General features: G+C 41.1%; 1 protein-coding gene across 4 annotated transcripts in view; it reads left to right on the top strand.

The window, feature by feature from the left end:
- The first annotated feature begins 5,126 nt into the window (after nt 1-5,126).
- The window catches only part of il1rapl1a (interleukin 1 receptor accessory protein-like 1a), a 66,265-nt gene continuing 60,022 nt past the window's right edge, over nt 5,127-11,369 (top strand). For all 4 annotated transcript variants that reach the window (XM_081720590.1, XM_035522922.2, XM_035522923.2 and 1 more), the window contains exon 1: nt 5,127-5,616. The gene's annotated coding sequence lies outside the window, so the exon portion shown is untranslated. The remainder of the gene's footprint in view (nt 5,617-11,369) is intronic.

Raw genomic sequence — 11,369 nt, forward strand, 5'->3', positions numbered from 1 at the left:
GTGAAGACAGAGAAACAGTCCATTTACTCATCACTTCTCTCAGAGTCACTTTGTTGGCTGCAGGTAAGACAACATGCAGCCATTCTCTATTCACAGCATCCCGCTCAGTATTGTTCTGGGTGTTTTCACATCTTCTAGACTATTTACTTCAGTTGGCCAGTTCATTCAAAAAGTACCCCCTCAAAAGCATGCAATGTATAATGAGTGCAACCTTTCCTTTAGCTGCACCTTTTATGTTTCATGTTATTCAATGTTAAATATGCAAATATATCCCTACTATTAAAATCAGCCACAGAAATGTCCTTAAAAATATAAGTCTAAAGATTGATGACAATTGTAGAACTCTGTTAGTGCAGCTTGAGTCATATACATTAGAATGGTGTTTGTTCATTATTTTTAAAATGTATGTATGCTACATTGACTGCTAAAAGATGGCCTGTGGTTAAAGCAGCATTGTCTGTCTGTGCTCCTCATGCTTTCAAAACTAAAGACTTCAACAGCTGCTAGGAAAGGCACAGATGCTTTATATTCTGTCTAATTACTGAGGTTTGAGTATGGGAATCTGGGTGAATGATGGGCCTCTTATTGAGTATGGTGTAGGTGTACATGCGTCAGCTATCAATCCTACCTGTGTTTGTGTGCTGGTTAGAGTCTGTAATTGTGTTTTGTTTACTCATGAGTGTGATTCACTTCAACAACTGAGGTAATGTAGCTTGCTAAGTTCAAATTGAAGGTAATAGTGAGATCGTGGTGATAATATCATTTTGAATATAGCATATACACTGCCACAACTGTAAGCGTTTTACATGCTTCATTGTTCACCACTACCCCAAATCCCTTTGTCTCCTAATATTTCTTATGGTGTGTAGAAAGTTCTGGACGGTGGAGGACACTCAGAATTGAGGGCTTTATATAGATTCATATTAATCTAGAGGCCTTCAGAGCCACCTCTGATTAACCCACATAACCAGAATAAGATAATTACCTTTGCTCCTTTTCTGACTAATTCTCTATGGGTGTTCCAGTCTGGGGGGGCGGGTGTTGGGGGTTCGGGAAAGATAAGTAGAGAGTTTATTATGTATTACTTATTAATGTATTGCCTTATTAAGTCATATTATCATTGTAGCATTTATATTATCAGAGCCAGATAATTTACAGTTTTTACACAGAAACAAATTTTATAGGAAAAAACAATATTTGTATTAACATGATTTTAATAGCATATATGTTTTTATCAGTATGATGTAAGATGTTGTAATATGAAATTTAGATATTCAAGCAGCAAACACACACACACACACACACACGCACACACACACACACACACACACACACACACACACACACACACAAATACACCACATATACACAAACATGCAAATAAACTTGAAGTTTGATACTGTGAAAAGGCAATAAAAACAATAATGACAGTTTGCATTAGACCCTGACCAATCACAGTGGATTACAGCATTGAAGGTCGGGGGTGATTGACTGACAGGCATTACGCTTTGGGAGCCCGCCCTCCACCAAGTAACACATACATCAAAGTGCCTTTGATCACTGCATACATACCCAGGCACACAGAAATAGACTCACATGCACACATGCACACATGCACACACACACACACACACACACACACACACACACACACACACACACACACACACACACACACACACACACACACACACACACACACACACACACACACACACAGAGCAAGCAAACAAGGAGAGAGGAGGAGCGAAAATGTCTGTCATTTTTAATGCAGAAGGCTGAATGACTTGTTTGGAGCGGCATCTTAAATGAGTGCAAAATTACCGTTAGGGTCCACATCATATTAGATATCGAATTACATTATCCCGTTATCAGTCTCCACTTGATCTCCATGACAACATAATAAACAGAGCTGCTATTAGATTACTGTGATGAACTGCAGTCATAATTTCCCATTATGATATATAATAATACCTTTGCAGGAATGGCGCTACCCAGGTCTCAGGGTGTCAATCGTGTGGGTTTGAACTTGCATATGCCTGTGATACCAAACCATGCTGTGCGCCAGCATTGTCAACTGAATATTTCAGTGGGGCTATAAGGCAGTTATTCCTGTTAGAATCTGCCTGTTATTTGCTGCATACTCATTAGTGTGTTTGTAGATGTTTTTTTTTAATAATAATAAGATAGCTTGAAGATTTTTTATTGGAGAGAGAGTTCAGACTGACACTCATCCTACAGTAATCTGTGCGATTTGCATTTACATTTACATTACGGTGCGCTACAAAGTGTGCTACAAAGCCTTTGAGAGACTCTCCCATGATCATTTATAGCTTTTTCTGTGTACTATTACTCTCAGTGTGGCTCTATGAACTGTGCTGTTTACTCCAAATGTTTAATAAACTTTTTCACACATCTAACCACTTATTTTAAAAAAGACTGTAAAATCAAAGCACTGTGGTAAAATCCTTATCCTCTAAAAATATAACACTCCCTACAAGAGAAGGTTTTAAATAGACGACTATACTCATATCCCTTTTCCTTATAGTCTCATTTCCACTGCCATCTTGTTAGTCTTCTGACCCTGAAAAATACAGACATGCAAATTTAAAGAGAGGGAAGGATAGAGACAATCCTTTCAGATCTCTAATAATTATTTCCATGTTGAGAGAGGCTATGAAATCAAATCAAATAGATCGTTAGAATAAAATAAAAAATACCCCAAGTATTTTACCAGGGACACTGCTGAAATAATGTTCTGTTTTGTTCGCTTGTTTTGTGCGAGGTACTGCTGGTTTCTAATTTCATTTATAGAGATCAGTTTTTATGACATGATTTCAGAAAGATTTGTGCTTCGGGGATCAGGTGCCTCCGTTCTGACTTTGGCTCACTGGCTCTGGAGTGTGGTCATATCCCCATATTTCACTGCGGCCGAGCACAGTAAAAAAGGTACTTGTCCAAAGGTCATTTGCTCCGCCTCTCCAGGAAACTGCCACTTGCACAAATTTGTTGGCTATAACATTAACATGAAGAAAAATATCACAGTGCTGGAGGTACTATATTATATATATTTTAAAAAGTTTAAATGTAACAAGTATGCAATCCATTAACCATATTTTACAATGTGTGCAAAGGTAAAACACAAGAAACTGGTGGACATATAGATTGCAGCTTCAAGTTTTCGCACACCAATTTTACATTCACCGTAAAAAATAAATCAGGTTTAAATGCATGCTTTCCAAATGCAGGTTCTGTGTTTTTGTTGTTGTTGTTGTTTTGTTTGCTCAGAGTTATCCTAGGTACTCATTTATTATAGAGTATTTGAATAGCTGGATTATCTACTCTTGTGGTAAAGGAAATCCTGACTTTTGTCAGGAGGTTAACATGACATTTATTTTATAATAGTGTGTGTGTGCGTGTGCGTGTGCACGCGTGTGTGTGTGTGTGTGTGTGTGTGTGTGTGCGTGAGTGTGTAAGTGTGTGTGTGTGTGTGAGAGCGTGTGCGTGAGTGCGTGTGTGTGTGTGCGTGTGAGTGTGTGCGTCTGAGTGTGAGTGTGTGTGTGTGTGTGCGTGAGTGTGTGTGTGTGTGTGTGTGTGTGTGTGTGTGTGTGTGTGAGAGCGTGTGCGTGAGTGCGTGTGTGTGTGTGCGTGTGTGTTTGTGTGTGTGTGCGTGCGTGCATATCCTTTGAGTGGGCTTTTCTTTTGCTGTGAACCTCCTCATTGTTATGCAACTCACAGAGTGAGAGACTCACTCTGGACAGGACAGGACAGCAAAGTCATTGGGAAAACACACACACATGCACACACAGTCACAAATGCACACACACACACACACACACACACACACACACACACACACACACACACACGTGCACATCACTTTAGGCTTCTATTCTAAGTTAACTGTCACACCCTCACAGTTCTACTGAGTGCTTGGCAAATTCCAGCATTTGCCTTCCAGAACATAGCCACAAGGCAGCAATTGGGAAGAGACGACAATCGGGATAGGGACAGTGCAATGAACCCACTGGCTTAGGCGAGACACTCGACATCTCACCCTCGTTGCTTGCCAGTGTTCGGTCTTTGTGACTGGCTGTTCAGAGTCATGGGGCACCATATCATCTTGAAACGCGTAGATCCAGGATGGACGCCAGCAATAAGACATTTTTCTTGTCACTGCATGCTGTAATAAATATTTTAAAAGAAAGACTTTCAGCAGGGGGTTAGGATTCACTCGTCTGCAAAAATTTCAAAACATGTCCATCGCTGTTAGAATTCAAGTTTTGGTTTTGAAGGTTTTGAAGACGATACTTTTCAATCGGAATGCTGATAATCCTGAGAACCTTTTTAAAATGGTGATTCACTATATGACTTTATTATTTATTATTATATATGATATATATTATTACTATATTATTTGTATTTAACAATGTATGTGTTTTACCAAAGATAAATTCAAAGCTTTACGTGATGTGTAAACCAAGTGCATCAATAGCCTCCTGTTGCTTCCACTGTGTTTATTTCATTTTCTGATAACTGAGTAGCCTACAAAGTTCCTTCACGCATGACATCCCTTCAAAATAAAATCTTGTTTTCGACTGCTGTATCTAAACTGGGGTTGCTTGATTCTTTGATGATGAATTATTACTTCAGAATAAAAAGAAAGTCAGGTCAGAAGGCCAGTTACCTGTCTTACATCTTAAGAACTGCTATAGCAAATGCTGAAAGATTTATATTCACAGCAACTGTGTTAAAGAGCTGTTGTTGTCATTGGTATCAAATACATATCATTCCTAACCAGTTTGTCTTAATCTTATGTGCAAAATTGTTCTGTGTTTACTGTATACCACTTAGACAAACCCATTTACCAATCAGGCGTAAATTGTTTACCTGTAACACCACGAAAGTATGTTTAAATATATTCAACTACATTTTTTTGATAATTCATTAAAATATGTGCACATATAATGGTATATAATTTTCCTGAACGAGGTCAGTTCTAAATCACTGATGCCTTTCAGCACGCGCGCTGGTTCGTGGCGTTTGAGTGCGTGTCGCGGACTTTAGGACCAAGGAGACTGCTTCATCGGCGCGCGAGCTGTGTGCGTGCACGTATCGTGTCTCGCAGGAAAACCCCACAGGAGCTCGCGCTACCGGATACCTGCGAATTCTCAAATCGTTTCCCTTTACGGCACGCGGCGTCTAACTCCGGATCGCGCGGGCTCATGCGTGAGACACGGGACCGCGGTTGAAGAAACTACAGAAAATCCCCCGGAATAGAGCGCACCGTTAGTCAGGGGTCCCCCATAAATAAGACACCTAGCAGTTCTTGCTTGCCTGTTCTTATATTATAAAGTCACAGTCCTCGCTGAATACAGCGGCCGAGAATCAAAGAAACCCGTTTTATAACTTGGCGACTACGGGGTAACGGCGCTTACAGTGGAATTACGCAGATGCACGGTCTTCTGGATGGATGATTTTGATCAGCTCTCTTGTTTCCCCGCTTATATGAGTGATGTCTGGGGAGCCAATCTTGCCGTGATGTACCTGGGTGCCGTGACCAAGTCTCATCCCGTGTGACCGCTGCTAGCGGACCGATTTGGAGGAGAGCTGACGGTAAGCCACTGCTTCTTGAAACCTGTCATGTCCGTGACAAAGTTTGAAGTGTATGCTTTGAAGAGGCTCCGCGGTGATGCGGGGGTGGAGAATTGATCCGTTCCGAGTACGACTCATGTGCGTGCAAAGTTGCCAATATGATCATGCAGCATTAACGGGATGTTTATTCCTCACACTTGTGAATTAAGAACAGATATTTTGTGATGGGAAATACATTGCTAGACGGAATCTGTAAAACAGCAACGCCGTATCTCAGGTGGATTGCTGATTTGAGCGTCGTACTCATCGCGTCCTTTCAGTCATCACAGAAGTGTTCGTGACGTGATGAGTAAATTTGTGCTTTATTTAAAATAAAATGCAATTTTATAATTATGAGAATACCAACTGGGGAAACATAACCGAGCGAAATAACACATGGAAATTTTCACCTTATCCAGCTGCTATGTTTTTTCGTCTGTTTAACATCAGAAGATGATTCAAGTGAATTTGACAGGACACGGTAGTCAGTATGTTGTTTAGTATGTTGGCTCTCTTTGAGACATCGTCCCAGAACTCCGGTGATGCGGTGCTGGCAAAAGAGTTGAACCCGCTGCGATGGCACGAGCTGCACATACACACTGCAGTCACTGTCTTTTCGCACGGACCGCGACAGTGCCAGCGCACGAGAGAGAGCGCGAGCGACAGAGCGAGAGAGTCTCCGCAGGTGCTGTGTTCTTTGTGGGGCCGATCATACTCCGTTGCACGGTACTCGAGACAGTGCGTGGGAGCGCATTCCATGGGGAGCAAAATGTGCTTTTGGGGAAACGCGCCGGTCGTAGCGCAAGACACGAGTATGAGACTTGTGATAGATGAAAATCGTATTTCTGCAGCAACTAATGCGCAGTCACCCCCCTCCTCCCACGCACCCACCACGAAACTCACCCACCGCCTAACTATCAGCGGCCGCTATCAAGTACGAGGATGGGGCTCGTTTTGAAAACAGCTCGGAATCAACAGACCATTTTTAGGGTATATGTGCAGATACTCCATTAAAACCCGAGCCCAGTATCAATAGAGGGAGGTTTATCAAATTGGTTTTGACAGCATAATTGACTCCTCTTACTGGAACCGTCACTCAGGCTGAGAGAAAGGAGCGGACCTCTCCTCCCCTCTCTTTCCGTAGGCTGCGTGTTGGGTGCGCTTGCTGTGAAGAACACGGGCAATCCCGCAGCGCCTTTGTGCTGTGCAGCTACAGTATCCGCCCGGGCTTGCTTTGGACAGGGGCCACTTCTCCATTGTCAGCTTTGTCGATACGGACCGCTAGTACAAAGCATCACCAGCGGCGGTAGAATGCCCTATTAGCAAACTGTGGCGACGAGCAGTGTTTGCTAGCTTGCAGTATAATGCGGGGAGCGCGTCAGTAAACCCGCGTTAAAGGTTAGGAATAGTTATGAATAAAACTGCGGCCTTGTGTTTTAATGTGAGTTGGACTCAACAAGAACTTGAATAATAATAAGAGTAGTAGTAGTAGTAGTAGTAGTAGTAGTAGTAGTAGTAACAACAACAACAACAACAACAACAAAAATAATAATGAAAGCTTAGTAAAAGTCATACACATAGAGCTAGATGACCTGTTTTGTATTTTGTCCTGAAAAAGAATTTTAGTTCTGCCTTTAATTTAATTGGAGTCATTATAAAAAGTCACTGTCCATTTAATCTTATTTAAAGATGAAGTTGTCTGTCAGTGCCAAACATAGTTACGACATTGACGCTGGTGTGGAACAATCAGTCAAGACACTTGTGTCCAAGCTTCTCAGGAAGTGACTCCACCATGCCTGCTTCAAACATGTGCTCAGACTGGAACTGTTCTCATTTTTTATGTCTGTTGCTCATGATTTTGGCATTACTTTGAGATTCTGCGTAGGCCCAGGGCCCAGGATGTATTCTCTGGCATTAGCAAAAAGGCAAAACTCAAAACTTTTCTACTGTGTTAGATGTTCTCTTAACAGCTTGGAAACGTACATGGCTCTGCTGCTTCATCTTATTTGACGGACCGGAGACTTCACCTTGCAGTCACGGGGTTATGTATGTGAGGCATTCTGTCATAGACCTTGGTCTTAGTTAATGGATAGTATAAATCTTCAGACCGAAAACAAGGGTAAGAAGATAAAAAGGGTTCTAATCAGGAACCCATGAGGAACCCTATTAGGATGGCACTGACCAAATGGCAAAGAATCATCATGAGAGCTCAAACATTTGCTTATAAAACATTTGTGTCTTACAATCAAGGACGGGGCCAGGTGTTGTAAAATGCCAGAGAACCTTTAAGAGCCTTTTAAATCTTCCTGAACTCCTACTGTCAGCATTCTTTGCTTGTATCACCTTAATAATAAAACCACTGATTGGTCATAGCCTTCACAGGTCTGTGGTAACCGAAAGGCATGACATCTGATTACATCACGCAAATTTAACACTAAATCAGAAAACACCCAGCTCCAGCGTGGCTGTCACACATACTCTACGAAAACATTTATCTCAATCCAAATCCAAGATAGCAAAAGATGGCAATCTCCCTTCTAATCCCTAACCAGCTTCTTTCTCCAGCAAAACAATTATGGCATAATTCTTGCATCAATAGGAGCATAAGGCACAGAATGTGTGGTGTATGCAGTTTGGGGCCCATGGGCTTCACATGCCTGAGGATGCATAGTACTTGGAGACTCTGATCCAGGATAGCAATCGTGCTGAGCAGTGCGTCCTGTCTCACTCGATGCCCGTAGGAGCCTGAAAGCTCTGAGTCTGTCAAAAGTGGGGTGTGCACCTTTTACAGAGCCATGGAAACATAACAGGCATCCTTCAACCTGCAACACTACCTTTGTCTTTATTTGTCATTGAAAAGATGCTCACAGCCAAGCTGAGAGTGACAGCCAGGTAGAGGAAACAGCATATTTCGTAAAATGAACTGTGAAGTTACTGACGTTTGGAAGCAAGACAAAGAAAGCAATGATATGACCATAGTACTTTCTGCGGTAGCACAAGTTGCCATTGAATTCTCTAATTGTTTTCAACTTTTGAATCAAAGTCTGTTTAACTTTGCTCTTGGAAGCCACGCTGATTGGAAAGCTTCCCTACTATGAACACATGCTTCGTATGAATGCTAGTTAAAGATGCTCCTTTGCTATATTTTTTGGCTTCAAGGCAATGATCAGAAACACAAAGAATATGTGATATAAAATAGAAGATTAAAAATTTATTTTAATTTGTAGTATGCTATAGATTAATGGCATAGTAAGGCAAGGATTGGGAGATTATTTCACTGTTATTTATGACTAAATTTGCCTGTCATAAACCTTGGAAATAATGAAATGAATGTAAAATAGCTATTATATTAGTCATGGAAAAAGGAACAGATTTTTGTAGCCTTTTCTCAGTTCACTTGTAGCAATACTGAACTCCACTACTGTAATAGAATAGAACAGAATAAAGTAGAACAGAATAGACTAGAACAGAATGGAATAAAATGTAAAAATAAAGTAAATATACAATGGAAATAAGAACTACTCCTTGGTCAGAGTGGTCAGAAATTTCCCCCGATACATTTAAGGGGTGGAGGTGACCAAATTCAACATAGACAAGTGGCAACATCGACTGTTACAGTGGACAATTACAACATAGACAAACAAACTTTTGTTTGGAAAATACACAGGCATGACCTTTGTATAAAGGTCATGACCTTTGTATAAAGGTCATGCCTGTGTATTTTCCAAACAAAAGTTTAAAAGACCCATGAAGCTGCTTACTCTGAATAAAGCTATTGCTTTTATCTCTCAAATGGCCTTTGTGGCATTCCTGGATTGCCCCTTGTGCCTGTTGGGCAAATGCAGAAATGGAAGATTTTCCTGGGTAGAGCCATTTTGGAGAAATGCCACTCTCTGTCAAGAGTCTTGACACCGCTCAGCTTACTGGCCAGCTCGTAGTGCAGCAGGTCAGAGCTGTCTTGCTCACAGTGCCCAGTGCTTAGGGATCTGCTGCTCTACTCAGGAATTTACCGTACAAGTTTTCTAGCATTTTTTAAGTTGTCCACCACCTGTTTACTTGTTTCTTAATAGTTTTTTTTTCCTGTACTGGGATATGAGAAAGTTTCTGTATAAATTGAAATTATTATTATTATTATTATTATTATTATTATTATTATGCAAATCCTGGATTGTGATGCTGTGTTGGGATAAAACTTCCAAACACAACTTTGTGTGTGTCTGTGCTGCTTTGCTCCATGTATGATAGGCCTGTATTTCTTTTCACGGCTAATGAAACACACTCCTGAGACCAGGGGTTTCTGAGGGACCACTTTACTGTGTGCAGTATCAATAATGTGCCTTTGTGTGTGTGTGTGTGTGTGTGTGTGTAATGAGGGGAATATGTGCTGGGGAAGCCTTCATTATACAACAATTCATGCTCCCACACCATTAAAGCCAAGAGAGACACACACACAAAAAAAAGAGAGAGAGAGCGAGAGCGAGAGAGAGAAGCTCAATAGGTAAATGACTGAAACAATAAACTCATTTCTTGCCGTCTTGTCGATAAAGAAGGTTGCTGTGAGTCTGGGTTCATCTCTCTTGTTAGCGCTTGACTGGGTAACGAGGGGATCCTGCAGTGAAGTATAGTGAGCGCTGAAATGGCCACCACCCAGAGGCTGATTGATCGGCCCTTGAGAATAATAGTTATTGATTGACAATAGAAGAAGAAAAGACATTGATTAGATGTCTGTAGCAAGAAATGGGTATACTATATCTCTTGTGTCAGGAGGCAAGTTACTGTAGGGAAATCCAGTTTTGAAACTAGAAGTAGAACAACCTTGACCTAGTGTGTGTGTGTGTGTGTGTGTCTGTGTGTGTGTGTGTGTGTGTGCGTGCGCGCCTGTGTGTGTGTGTGAGTGTGTGTGTGTGTGTGTGTGTGTGTGTGTGTGTGTGTGTTTTTGTTTGTTAATGTATGTGTATGCTTGTGTATGGTTGCACTGTATTGATCGAGATCAGGTGTCAGGTTTTAGACCCTGCTTGGTTTCTTGCTTGTCAGTTTACTCAAGGAGGTTCTGTGCTGTGTATTCTACAGGTTTGTGGGCTGTTTTTGCTTTCATTGTTTCCAAGGACAATTTGTGTTTCATATACCCGCAAATATCCTCAAAGCTATAGTTATGATTGCATACACATGCTGACTCCCACCTCACTGTTCTTGGTAGTTGAAGCCTGTCTGTTTGGGATGATTTGGGCTTGGGTCTGCCTCACACTGTCATTCTCTTTTTAACTGAGAGCTGACAGGCTGTCAGAACCCAGAATGATGTCTCATGAATAATGCTGTAGCCTGCTTGTGTGTGTGTGTGTGTGTGTCTGTGTATGTATGTATGTATGTATGTGTGTGTGTGTGTATGTATGTGTGTGTGTGTGTGTGTGTGTGTGTGTGTGTGTGTGTATGTATGTGTGTGTGTGTGTGTGTGTGTGTGTATGTGTGTGTGTGTGTGTTTGTGTATGAATGTGTGTGTGTGTGTGTTTGTGTATGTATGTGTGTGTGTGTGTGTGTGTGTGTGTGTGTGTGTGTGTATTGACTGATTGGAGAATTCTTTATAAATATTAACCATACTAAACATATAGAAAATACATAAATATAGTACATATTATTAAAAGTAAAGGATTATTGCCAAATTAACAAATGTTTTGACAGATGTCAAATGCCATCATGTAGCCTAGATAGTTTTTTTGATAGCCTAGTTTTATCCTACT

This window comes from Electrophorus electricus, chromosome 9, assembly GCF_041902795.1.
Source record: "Electrophorus electricus isolate QZ-2024a chromosome 9, ASM4190279v1, whole genome shotgun sequence".
Lineage (NCBI taxonomy): Eukaryota > Metazoa > Chordata > Actinopteri > Gymnotiformes > Gymnotidae > Electrophorus > Electrophorus electricus.